The sequence below is a fragment of the Crotalus tigris genome, unplaced genomic scaffold (genome assembly GCF_016545835.1).
Source record: "Crotalus tigris isolate CLP2741 ecotype Arizona unplaced genomic scaffold, ASM1654583v1 scf7180000018142.649072, whole genome shotgun sequence".
In the NCBI taxonomy this organism is placed as follows: Eukaryota; Metazoa; Chordata; class Lepidosauria; order Squamata; family Viperidae; genus Crotalus; species Crotalus tigris.
This window is the reverse complement of record NW_024096844.1, coordinates 46,398-59,685: the sequence shown is the minus strand read 5'-3', so window position 1 is coordinate 59,685 and position 13,288 is coordinate 46,398. Positions and strand designations below refer to the sequence as shown.

General features: G+C 40.9%; 1 protein-coding gene across 1 annotated transcript in view; it reads left to right on the top strand.

Moving 5' to 3' along the window:
* Window positions 1–13,288, top strand: part of LOC120310197 (sodium/hydrogen exchanger 3) — a 98,395-nt gene that overhangs the window by 71,851 nt on the left and 13,256 nt on the right. The window lies entirely within an intron of this gene.

Genomic DNA, 13,288 nt, shown 5'->3' with positions numbered 1-13,288 from the left:
CCAACCCCTCCGCCGGCCCGGCTGCTCCCCCAGGGCACCCCTCTTGCCCTGGCACCTGCCTGAGCCACCCAAGCCGCAGCAGGAGGAAGAAGGGGAGGAGGAGGGCGAGGGAAAGGAAGCCGCCGGCAGCGCTGGGCCCCAGGAGGAGGCTCTCCTATCCTACCATTGCTGCATCTTCCTCTTCCTTCCTGGCAGCCATCTGGCATGCCTTCCCGGCCAGCGGGGCCAATGGTTGCGCTGGCTGGGGATCGCAGGGCTTGCTCTCCCTTGGGCTACAGCTTATGGGAGGGCTAGCCTGATCAATGGAGCCTCCAGCAGGCCCTCCCAGCAGGGATCCCAGGGCTTCCCCGCACGGCTCCTCAGCCACGTGCGCCTGGGACGGGGCCAGCCTGGGAAAGGGACTTCGTTGACGCGCTTCTCCCAGGGGATGGGGCACCCGAGCGCAGGGCCAATCAGGAGCCCTGCGAGGGGGCAAGTCCACATGAGAGAGAGAGAAGGGAAGCGCAAGTGTCTCTCTCTCTCTCTCTCTCTCTCTCTCTCTCTCTCTCTCTCTCTCTCTCTCTCTCTCTCTCTGCAAATGGCAGAGGAGGCTCTGGAGCCGCAGGTGATGGCTCAAAGAGCCGCATGTGGCTCCGGAGCCACGGGTTGCTGACCCGTGGGATAGGGGAAAGCTTTACCTTTTTTACTGTATAATTACAAAAACATTTCGGATTGGATAATTAAGCCTGGAAACTGTGAGAGTTTAAATAGGTTAAGATAAGCTGGAATTAAATCCTTGCTATATGAACTTACCATTTGTTGGTGAATAATCATCTCAATTCCAACATTAGCTCTGGATGTGGTTACATTTATCTGTGATTTGAGGGATTTCTTAGACTTGTGGTGCCAGCTACATACATACATGCATACATACATACATACAAGGATATTTGCAGTGTTATCTTCATTTTAGATGTCAAAAGGGTCTCTCTTTCTCTGTCCCTCTCCCCTTCCCTCTTTCTGCCCTTGGTCTGCGTGTGTGTGTGTGTGTGTGTGTGTGTGTGTGTGTGTGAGAGAGAGAGAGAGAGAGAGGGAGAGAGAGAGAGAGAAAGAGAGAGAGGCACTTACGCTTCCTCCTTTCTCTCTTTCCTCTCCCTCTCTTTCCTTTCTCTTTCCTCTCCCTTTCTTCTCTCCTTTCTTTCCTCTCCCTCCCTTTCTCTTTCCTCTTTCTTCTCCCTTTCTCTTTCCTCTCTTTCTCCCTCTTTCCTCTCTTTCTCTTTACTCTCTCCCCCTTTCCTCTCCCTTTCTTTCCTCTTTCCTTCCTCTTTCTCCCTTTCTTTCCTCTTTCTCTCCTCTTTTCTTTTTCTTTCCTTTCCTCTCTTTCTTCCTTTCTCTTTCTTTCCTCTCTTTCCTTTCTTTCCTCTCCCCCTCTCCCTTTCTCTTTTCTCTCTTTCTCTTTCTTTCCTCTTTCCTTTCTCTTTCTCCCTTTCTATTTCTTTACTTTCTCTCTCCCCTCTCCCTCTCCCTTTCTTTCATCTCCCTCTTTTCTCTTTCTCCCTCTTTCTTTCCTCTTTCTTTCCTCTTTCCTTTCTTTCCTCTCTCTCCCTCTCCCTTTCTCTTTTCTCTCCCTTTCTCTTTTCTTTCTATTTCCTCTTTCTCCCTTTCTTTCCTCTTTCTCCCTCTTTCTATTTCTTTTCTCTCTCCCCCTCTCCCTTTCTTTCATCTCCCTTTCTTTTCTCTTTCTCCCTCTTTCTCTCTTTCTTTCCTTTCCTTTCTTCCTCTTTCCTCTTTCCTTTCTTTCCTCTTTACTCTCTCTCCCTCTTTCTCTTTCTCTTTCCCTTCCTTTCCTCTTTCTTCCTTTCCTCTTTCTCTTTCTTTCCTCTCTTTCTCCCTTTCTTTCCTCTGTCTCCCTTTATATTTCTTTCCTCTCTCCCCCCCTCTCCCTCCTCCTTTCTTTCATCTCCCTTTCTCTTTTCTCTTTCTCCCTCTTTCTTCCCCTTTTTATTTCTTTCCTCTCTCCCCCTCTCCCTTTCTTTCCTCCCTTTCTTTTCTCTTTCTTCCTTTTTCTTTCCTTTCCTTTCTTTCCTCTTTTTTCCTCTTTCCTCTTTCCTTTCTTTTCTCTTTCCCCTCTCCCCTTCTCTCACTTTCTTTCCTCTCCCTTTCTTTTCTCTTTCTTCCTTTTTCCTCTTTCTCTTTCTTTCCTTTCTCCCTTTCTTTTCTCTGTTTCCCTCTTTCTATTTCTTTCCTCTCTCCCCCCTTTCTTTCATTTCTCTTTTCTTTTTCTCCCTCTTTCCTTTCTTTCCTTTTTTCCTTTCTCTTTCCTCTCTCTCCCCCTCCCTTTCTCTTTCCTCTCCCTTTTTTTCTTCCTCTTTCCTTTCTCTATCTTTCCTCTCTTTCTCCCTTTCTTTCCTGTCTCCCTCTTTCTATTTCTTTCCTCTCTCCCCCTCTCCCTTTCTTTCCTCTCTTTGTTTTCTCTTTATCTCTCTTTCTTTCCTTTCCTTTCCTTTCTTTCCTTTCTTCCTCTTTCCTTTCTTTTCTCTTTCCTCTCTCTCCCCCTCTCCCTCTTTCTCTTTCCTCTCCCTTTCTTTTCTCTTTCTTCCTCTTTCCTCTCTTTCTCCCTTTCTTTCCTGTCTCCTTTTCTATTTCTTTCCTCTCTCTCCCCCTCTCCCTTTCTCTTTCCTCTCCCTTTCTCTTTTCTTCCTTTCCTCTATTTCTCTCTTTCTTCTCTTTCTCCCTTTCTTTCCTCTTTCTCCCTCTTTCTATTACTTTCCTCTCTCTCCCCCTCCCTTTCTTTCATCTCCCTTTCTTTTCTCTTTCTCCCTCTTTCTCTTTTTCTTTCCTTTCCTCTTTCTTCCTCTTTCCTCTTTCTTTCCTCTTTCCTCTCTCTCCCCTTCTCCCTTTCTCTTTCCTCTCCCTTTTCTCTTTCTTCCTCTTTCTTTCCTCTTTCTCCTTTTCTTTCCTCTGTCTCCCTCTTTCTATCTTTCCCCTCTCTTCCCCTCCCCCTCCCCTCTTTCATCTCCCTTTCTCTTTTCTCTTCCTCTTTCTTTCCTTTCCTTTCTTTCCTCTTTCTCTTTCCTGTCTCTCCCCCTCTCTGTTTCTCTTTCCTCTCCCTCTTTTCTCTTTCTTCCTCTTTCCTCTTTCTCCCTTTCTATTTTTCCTCTCTCCCCCTCTCCCTCTTTCCTCTCCCTTTCTCTTTTTTTCTTCCTCTTTCCTCTCTTTCTCTTTCTTCCTTCTCTCTCTTCCCTCTCTCTTTCTCTTTCCTCTTTCCTCTCTCTCTCCCTCTCTTTTTCTCTTCACCTCTCCCCCTTTACTAACAGAACCAGTTCACCTACCAAATCATTTAATTTCCTCCCTTAGAGATGGGCAATGTGGATTCACCACATTCTGACAAGAGGTGCCAGCACCTCTCATCAATTCTGCTGCAGGGATGGCAAACACTGTATGTTAGCAATATCTGGAGAGCTACAGTTCATCCGCATCCTCCTGAAAGGCTCTCCCATCTGTTGCAATGTCACGCTTTGAAAGGCCCCTCGCCCTCCTCCGCTTCAGGCTGACTGCGCCCAGCAGGGAGCCTCAGTAGCCGGCGCGGAAGGGAGGAGGGGAGGAAGAGAGACAGACCATCTCCTCGCAGCTCACTTCCAATCCCAATGTTGTTAATCCTGCTTGGGATTTGGAACTGAGAGGGGGAAGATCCTGGCTCCTAAGCTGCAGGGACTTCCAACCACAGAGGTTGCTTGGCTCTGTTCCCAGTCAGCGCCGCGCACGTGCAAAACAACAACAGCAACAAAATGCTGCGGTCAAGATTTGCCCACCTGCCTGGCTCCCGGGCCTCGGTACCCAACCATTTGAAGCAAGCAATCTCATCCATAGAGAGAGAAGAGGAAGGAGTGAGGGTGGATGAGCCAAGTCTGTGGCAGGGTTCAGGAGATGCTAGCACGAAAGTTCTGCGTCTTTTGACTTACCTCGCCTTGCCCCCCCACTGGTTCTTCACCCGAACAAGTCACCCTCTCTCTTTCTCTCTCTTTCCTCTGCCCCCCCTCTCTCCAGATGAGGAGAGAGAGAGAATAAAAGGCACACGGCGCTAAAGGGGCAGGGAGGGGAGAGGGGCAGGAGGCAGTAGAAGGTGCTGAAAGGCACCCGGGACACCACAGACCAGACCGGGGAGATGCGTGGTGAGCTCGACTGCCTAGGGAACAGCTCAGGGATGGCCCAGGAAGCGATGCCCCCCTGCTGCAGCCTGGCCCAGTCCGGGGAGACATATGGCCAAGCCGGCTGCCCGGGGAGTGGCCTGGGGACGGCGCAAAAAGTGATGCCCCTCCTGACACCCAGGCCGGCCTGGGGAGACGTATAGCCAACTCAGCGGCCCGGGGACAGCCCAGGGAGCGATGCCCCTACTGCCGCAGCACCAGCCAGGACTGCTGCCCGGCCCAGGCAGACACGTGGTCAGCTCAGCGGCCCAGGGATGGCCCAGGGAGCGATGCCGCCGCCGCCCCAGCCAGGACTGCTGCCCAGCCTGGCCCACGGAGACGCGTGACCGTTGGCTGCCTGGGGAATGGCCCGGGGACGGCCCAGGAAGCAATGTCCCCAGCCCAGACCAGGGAGGCGCGTGGTCGGCTTGGTAACCTGGGGACAGCCCAGGAAGCAATGCCGCCGCTGCCCCAGCTGGGACTGCTGCTTAGCTCGGCCCACAGAGATGCGTGGCCAGCTCAGCTGCCTGGGGATGGCCCAGGAAGCAATGCCCTCCTGCCGCCAGGACTTCTGCCAGCCCGGCCTGGGGACACACATAGCCAGCTCGGCGCCCCTGGGACGGCCCAGCGAGCGATGCCCCCACCGCCACCTCCCCAGCCGGGACTGCTGCTTAGCCCGGCCCGCAGAGACGCGTGGCCAGCCCAGGAAGCAATGCCTTCCTGCCGCTGCCCCAGCCTGGACTGCCGCCCAGCCCGGCCTGGAAAGAAGCATAGCCAGCCCGGGGACAGCCAAGGGAGTGATGCCGCCGCCGTGGCCGCAGCCGCCCCAGCCAGGACTGCCGCCCAGCCCGGGCAGACACGTGGCGGGCTCGGTGGCCAGGGGATGGCCCAGGAAGCGATGCCCCCACCACCACTGCCACCCCAGCCAGGCTGAAGCCTGGGGAGGCAGCAGGAGGAAGAAGGGGAGGGGGAGGAGGAGGCTCTGGAGCTGCAGGAGATGGCACAAAGAGCTGCAGGCAACATGGGTTGCCGACCCATGTTCTAATCCAATCCTCTGCTCAGGCAGGAAATCTTATTCCACTCCAGACTAATGGCTGTCCAATCTCTTCTTTAAAAACTCCAATGATGGAGTGCCGCAATTTCTGAAGGCAAGTCTTTTTGCTGATTATCAAGAAGAATCCATTCTATGACTGCCTTAGTTCATCGCCATCAGTTCCATTTCCATTTCAATTTTTTTACTCTCTTGATGATATCATATTCCTTCGTTTGTTCCTTAATGCATGTGCAGGTCTTTCTATGTTGTCTTGTGATGCCAAGCATGTATCTTTCCATAAGTCTTTGTGCCATTCATAGCCTTTATACCGATTATGAGGTTAATCCATGTATCGCTGGCATATGTTAGAACAGGTAGCATATACTCATTGAAAACTTTTCTCTCCGGGCATAGGGGTAAATTGTTCTTCAAAATTACACTTAGCTTGCTGAATGCCTGCCAACCACATTTAACACCCTGTTCAATTTCCTTTATTGTATCACCTTCTGTTGAGATCCATTGGTCAAAGTATATGTAGTGGTCTACTACATCTAGTTCTTTTCCAGATATAACAATTTTTCTTTCTTTAGTGAATTTATTAAATGTAACCTGACTCTTTTTCATGTTTATTTTTAAGCCAAATGGTTCTCCTGCTTTGTGCAACTCTTATGTGGTTCTTTATAGCTCTTCTGAGTCTTGTGAGAAGAGAACAATATTATTTTCAAATCTTAAGTAATTTAAATAGGCACCATTGATTTTTATTCCATCTATTCCAGTCTAGTTTGCAAAATATTTCTTCAAGGCAGGCTGAGAAAAAGATAGATGATATTGTATCACCTTGTCATATACCTTGTTGATTTCCACTTTAAGACCATTAACGCAAATTGTTACCATTGTTTTTTCATATACTGATTGTAGTAAGTTTATGTAAGCAGTGTCTATGCCTTGGTTGAGCAATGTATTGTTTATTGTTTGCTGGAACACTGAATCAAATGCCTTTTCATAGTCAATGCAAATCATGCACAGAGGCATGGTATACTCATTGTGCCTTTCAGTGACTTGCTGAACAACATGGGTGTGATCTATTAATGTTCTCTATATTCTTTTTGCTATTATCCTGATGAAAACCTTGTAGATGACTAAAAGAAGGCTTATTGGACAATAGTCTTTAAATAACCTTGGGCCTCTTTCTTGTGTATAAGAATCACTTCAGCATTTTTCCATGCATCGGGTATTTTTTCTTCTCTGAGGCATCTTACGTATAATTTTGCTAGTATCTTGTGTAAACTGTGACAACCAACTTTCAGGACTCCAAGCATAGAGATAGATAGATATATAATTTAACACACACACACACACATTTATTTTTTTTAAGAAAATGTTATCGATTTTCTAGTTTTACATTTAAATATTAAAAAGCAATGTGGTGGCTGAGTTAATTGATAATTCAATAACATACAAGTATTTTTAGTACAGATCTCAAACTATTACATTAAATATTTCCTCTCTTTTCCCCTTAGTATTTACTGTCTCATATTTAAACTAATACAATTCTTATTATATCGATTAAATAAAAATAACTTTCTTACATTTATCAATAATTTTTAGTTTATACATATCCTAGTTATTTTAACATTCAATCTTTATAGACTATCAATGTCCTAATTAGTTTTTCCCAATTTTTAGTTTCCTATTAATATTTAAATTTAACATTTAATATTTATAATTTCCAAGTTTTAAATAACCCCATTTCCCTTTATCACAATTCATCACAAGATCTAATGTTCAGGATACATGTTTTATCTATTTGAATATATTCTATTTCTCACCATCTTACATCAACTAATTAATAATACAGTATAACATTCTTATTTTCTGTTAATTTCCAAATATCTTAAGTTTAGTAACCAAAATTTCTCTTATTTCAACATTTAATACTTTTTCTCTTTTTCTCTTGATATTTACTATCTCATATTTAAGCTAATATTTTTTATTATTACAGCTAAGTAAAAACATATTTATTACAATCATCAATAAAATTTTAGCTTATATATATATCTTAATTTTTACATTTAACCTTTATAAGCAAATCAATATTCAAATTTAACTGTTAATATTTATACTTCCGGACTTCCGGTGGATCTGCGTTGGGCGATGGCGGCTACTTTGTAGCCGTCCTCCTGGGTAAGTGTAATGAACCGCTATGAACAGCAGACATCAGCTGTTCAGCGGTTCAAAATCCCCCTCCCGGGCAAAGGGGGGGGGCAGAGGGTAGTCTGAATAGTGGTAGAGCCTCTTATGTACCCCCAATTTTTCTTTTTTGGGGGTGACAGAGTGCTCCCACGGAGTTCAGACTGTCTCCGCTTCCCAGCTGCTTTTGTCCTTGGGACAAAACAAGCCCTCGCAACCACCTCCGCGTTTAAAGTGATTTAGTGAGTTTTTTTTTAAGAAGCGGACAGAGTTGTTTAGAGGATTTATTTTTTTGCTTTCCTTGACTTTACATGTATTTTAAATTTAAAGGTTTATTCTTTTGTTATAGTCTTTCTTTTTATTTTTTGCTTTTTGCTGAAAGGGAAAGTAAAATGGCGATCGGCAGACTTTCTAGTGTTTTTTTTTTCGGGAAGCTAGAATGGCGATCGGCTTTTTTACCTTCTCTTTTTTTTCTTTCTTTTTTTTAAGGACTGGATGGATTTTAGAGTATTATTAATTTTTGTTGTTTAATTTTCTAAACATTATTGTTTTGGTTTGATTTTTTGTTTTGCTTTTTGTATTTTTAAAAGGCAGGCATTTTGTTTCCCCCCCCCCTTCTTTTTTTCACTTTAACGATTGGAGTGTATATTCTAATTTCTTTTATTGATTTATTTTTCGCCTTTTTCGATTTTATTTTAAATCCAAAGGTTTATTGTTTTGTTTACAGTCTTTTTTTTCTACTATTTGCTTTTTTGTTGAAAGAGAAAGTAAATGGCGATCGGGAGACCTTCTAGCGTTTTTCTCTTTTTTTTTTTGGGAAGCTAGAGTGGCGATCGGCTTTTTTTACTTTCTCCTTTTTTTTTTCTTTTTAATGAATTGGATGGATTTTAGAAGTATTATTATTGTTTTGGTTTGATTTGTTGCTTTGTCTCTTGTATTTTTAAAGGGCAGGCATTCTGGTTTTGGTCTGATTTTTTGTTTTGCTTTTTGTATTTTTAAAAGGCAGGCATTTTGGTTTTTCTTCCCTTTTTTTTTCTCACTTTAACGATTGGAGTGTATATTTTAACTTTTTGTTTTGGTTTGATTTGTGGTTTTGTCTCTTGTATTTTTAAAGGGCAGGCATTCTGGTTTTTTCCCTCCTCTTTTCCTTCTTTTTTTTCATTTTAATGATTGGAGTGTATATCTTAATTTTTTTTATTTTTTTTTCTTCTTTTCTAACTCCCTTTTTTTATTTTTTTATTTTTCTCATTATTTTAAAGATTTTCCTTTGAGGGAGTTATGATTTTCTTTTGAAGGAATTTTTGTAATTTTTAAGAAGGAGTAAAGTTTTTTTTTTAAGATGGCTCCAAAGCGTCCACTGAATTTCACAGTTCCTAAATCTTCTGTGGCCCAGCCAACAACTGTGAAGGATATGCAACAAATGATGGGAAATTTTACAATTCAAATCAGGGCAGAAATGAAAAAGATTTTGGAAGAAAATAATAAGATTTTGAGGCAAGACATAGTTTTGGCTCTAAAAGGAGTTGCTTCTGTTCTTGAAAAGTTGAATTCCCATGTGGAAGAAGTAGCTGAAAAAGTGGAATTAATGGAGGGGAAAATTGAAAGTATGGAAAAAGAAATGGAAAACGAGATTCTTATGCTTCAATATGGTCAAATGGAATATGCCTTAAGAATTAGGGGCTTGGAAGAGTCCTTGCAAGAAGATCTGAAAGAGATGGTTGCAAAGGACTTTGCTGTAATTTTGAATAAAGAAAAAGAAGGAATACTTAGTGAAATTGAAAAACTATTTAGAGTTAACTCTGCGGTGGCAGTACAAAAGAATTTGCCAAGAGATGTGGTAATTTACTTTGGGAAGAAATCTTTACGCAATGAAATTATACAAGCTTTTTATAAGAAGAGATTTCAAATTGCTTCACAAGATGTTATAATTTTAAAGGAGATCCCATCTAAAATTTTAAGAAGAAGAAAGGAGTTTGCCTTTTTAGCAAATGAACTTAAAATGAGACGAATTTCGTTTAGATGGGATGTTCCGATTGGAATGGTGGTGAATTACCTGGGAATATGTTACAGACTTAATACTGTTTCTCAAGCAAAAGATTTTTATACTTCAGTATTGGGGGTATGTTCATCTCCATCTATTAAGTTCAAGACTTTGGAAGAAATGGATGTAGAATCACAGTTTGAAGACTCTAAAATTGGGCAACCCCTGTTTAAGAGATCTCAACATGTTCAGATTGAGGAGCAGGAGACAACTTGTGTAGCACAAAACTGTAAAGAAAAGCAGCAACTGAAGAAGAGTAATGAAATTTCACACCTAGTGATTGCTGAATCTGTGGGAGAAGCAAGACCCATAAATCCTTTGGAGCAATCTTCAAGGATGGAAGGGTCATCTGAGATGAAAAGGGGAAATTCCAGCCTGAGGGGCGTCAACAAGTTGAGAGGAAGGGGCAGAGGAAAATCTGTGCAACGTATAATTGTAAAGAAAAAGACCAACAGAATAAGGAGCTTAAGGAATCCCCATATGTACTGGCTTCTGAGTCGTTGGGAGACTCAGAAAATTTGGAGCAGCTTTTGAGGACAGATCCTAAAGCATTTGTTTTAAGTTTTATGACGAAAATGGACAATCGAGGCTGACAATAATAATATCAGTATGATAATGAATGGAGAATGAAAATGGACAATTGAGATTGATAAGGACTGGGGTTTTTGTGGTTGCAACTTGTTACTGATGAAGATTTGAATATTTATTGTGTTTATGGTGGATGGAATTTCCTATAGTGTTTTTTGAGGGTGGAATTTGCTATAAACTGTCTACTTTGGATGGAATCTGATAAGATTTAAATGAGTATAAAGGTGTCTTGTTTTTTTTTTCCTTTTTTAAGTTTTAAGTAATGTATAAATTTGTGTTTTGGGGGAGTTTATGAAAATGATAATAATATTTATGATATTAGAAGGATTGGAGTATATTACAATGTGTTTAGTGTTTTGGGCGGGATTTTTAATGTTTAAAGTTTTAAGTAATGTTTAGATTTGTGTTTTTGATTGACTATAATTTTTTGTTCTAATGTTTCAAGTTTTGATTGTTTAAATTTGTGTTTTGGAGGGACTATAACTCGTTTAACTAAATGTATTTAGATTTGCTTATGATTTATGCTGACTTTATATTGTAGTTATAGATGTTTAAAGAAAGCAGTGCTTAAAATTGTGTCTTGGAAGAAACTTATCTAGAAGGATGGATAATATTATAAGTAAGATTAGAAGATTTTTAGAGTATATTATAATGTGTTTATTATTATTTTCTAGAAATAATTCATTTAATTTAAGGTTCTTAGGATTGTTTAGGATTTATAGGTGTCTTAAGTTTTATATGTGTTTTAAGTTCTTTTTCTTTTTTTTCTTTTGAAACATTTTGGATAAGCCTGTAATCAACTCTGGGAGGTTCAGGGGAGGGTTAGGGAGGTTTGGGGAGTTGGGGGAGGGTATGGGTAGGTGGGCGGGTTTGGGGAGGGGATTTATTTTGTAAAATGTTAAAAATTCTCAATAAAAAAAAAAATATTTATACTTCCAAGTTTTAAATGACCAAAGTTTTCTTTATCTCAACTCATAACAAAATCTTGTATTCAAAATACACATTTTATCTATTTGGGTATGTTCTATTTTAATTCTCACTGATAAGTCAAAACCCCAATTTTCTTCAGTCTTATTCTAGCTTTCTTTCTTTGCCAAGTCGTCTTCCATGTCCGTGCTTTTAAGTTAATAAATCTCCCTGTGTGGTTATGTATGTTGTTTGAAGTAGAAAAAAACATCCGGTTGCCATTTTTTTTGAAAGGGCTAACAAATCTTCTCTCTTTTTTTCCATGTTGACATAGTGTCCTGAACTGTTTATCTTCTCTTCAGTCTGTTCTTCTTCTTGATCCTCAGGTTTCTCCTGGCTTATATAGGAAGTGTTTTCCCTTTTCCATGTTGTCAGTCCCTTTTCTGGGTTTTCCATTAACTGTGTTTGTTGATCAGTTGAATCTTCTGTCATAGTATTTAATTGTTCTACTTTTTCTATTATATTTTGTGTAGTAGATTTTTTTAGTTGTAATCAAAGTTTGGGTTCGTATATCTAGGCTAACATCTTGTTCTTTTCTGTAGCTTATTATTTCATCAGTAGCTGTAAATTGCTTTCAACATAAAGAGAATCTGTTTCTGATCTTCATCCATGTTATCTTAATAGTATGTTAAATTAAAAGCAAAAATCAGAATGCAAAAAAATTGTCACTGAGTATAGAAGATAGCTGCACTTCTCACAGCTGATATATATCAAGGTTACAAAAGTCTTATCTATAGTCTGGGCTACAAGCCAAGTCTCTTTTAAGTAATAACAACTTGTAATATCAGGTTTAGCCACAAGATGTTGCCCATACCATTTAGAGTTTTCTTTTAAGTCCAAAATTTTTATAATCTTTTCAATTTTATTTCTTTTTTGTAACTAAAAACCCAGATCCTCAGTAAGAATAAAAAATCTTTTAGTTCACAAATTTTAAAAAGATAAAAATCCAATTAGAATCAAGTTATTCTTGCAACATTTTAAACTCCTCTGGAGTTGCTGCTGTTTTTAGAGGGAGGGATAGAATCTCCCTTCCCTCTCCACAGGGGGAAAAGTACTTTGAGCAGCTTATGCAGGTAGAAAAAATAGTTAGGATTTAAGAGAGGTAGATCTCACTCGGTCTCATCCACACTGCTTTATAGTTGCCTAATGGTAAATTTGACTTCAACTGTCTGCAGCCTAGTGATGAGCCATATTTCTATGGCTGGTCTTTCATCTGCTAGTTTGGAGGGCTGCCCCAGATCAAACAGAAGGGCCACTGCTCTCCCACAATCAAGCGAGGATCCCCTCCTTGCTGGTCGCCCCTACAGGGTGACTTTCAACCCTTTCCAAGGTCCCCCAGCGGTATGAAATCGAACGTGGAAGATGTAGCTCGCCTTCCAAACATCTGTGGTGGCTGCATCAGCAAACTGGAAGTCCACATATACACACAAACTTATATATACATAATATACATATTATCAGATAGATTGCCAGCAAGCCAGACAAAACTACTCAATTTTTCTCAGCCCTAGGAAGAAGGCAATAGCAAATCACTTCTGAAAATCCTTGGCAAGAAAACTGCAAGGATGTCCAGGCAATCTCCAGTAATCAGATGCATTTGAATGGAAGAAAAAAAAATCTGATATAATGCATTTTACTTACAGGGCTACTCTACTGTGAATACCTAATGTATGATTACAGAGTTGAACTATATATGTTGGTAGACATGCAAAAGACTATAAAATGTTTACAAAAGCAAAAAATAATAATTTTATTTTGGATGAATTAAGGCTTGAGCTTGAAACAAACTCCTGTCCTGCTGTTATTACAAATTCCATCATTTAATAATAGTTACATTAAAATTCCAGATTTAGCTAAATCTTACTTCCAAAGTAATAGAATAAAGTAAGTTCAAAATAAATTAAGAAAGTTCTTCTATAAATAATCACCTGGATACCTCTATTGATAGTACAGCATCTAAAATGTATCATAATGGTATTTTTATTGGACATATCATAACAGGTGAAATAGTCTTTCTTACAAATGCATTGATCATAATAGTGCCTGAATATTTAATCTTCCATATTGAATCATATAACGGTCTAGAGAATAGCAATAGCAATACCACTTATTCTGCTCCAAACTGCTATGCAGTCATCTCTGTGGAGTTTACAATGTCAGCATGTAAGGAACCCAACAATGTAGGTCCTCATTTTACTGCCCTCAGAAGGATGGAAGGCTGAGTCAACCTTGAGTCAGTCAGGATCAAGCTCTGGGGCTGTGGGCATAGTTAGCCTTCAATACTGCATTTTAACTGCTGTGTCA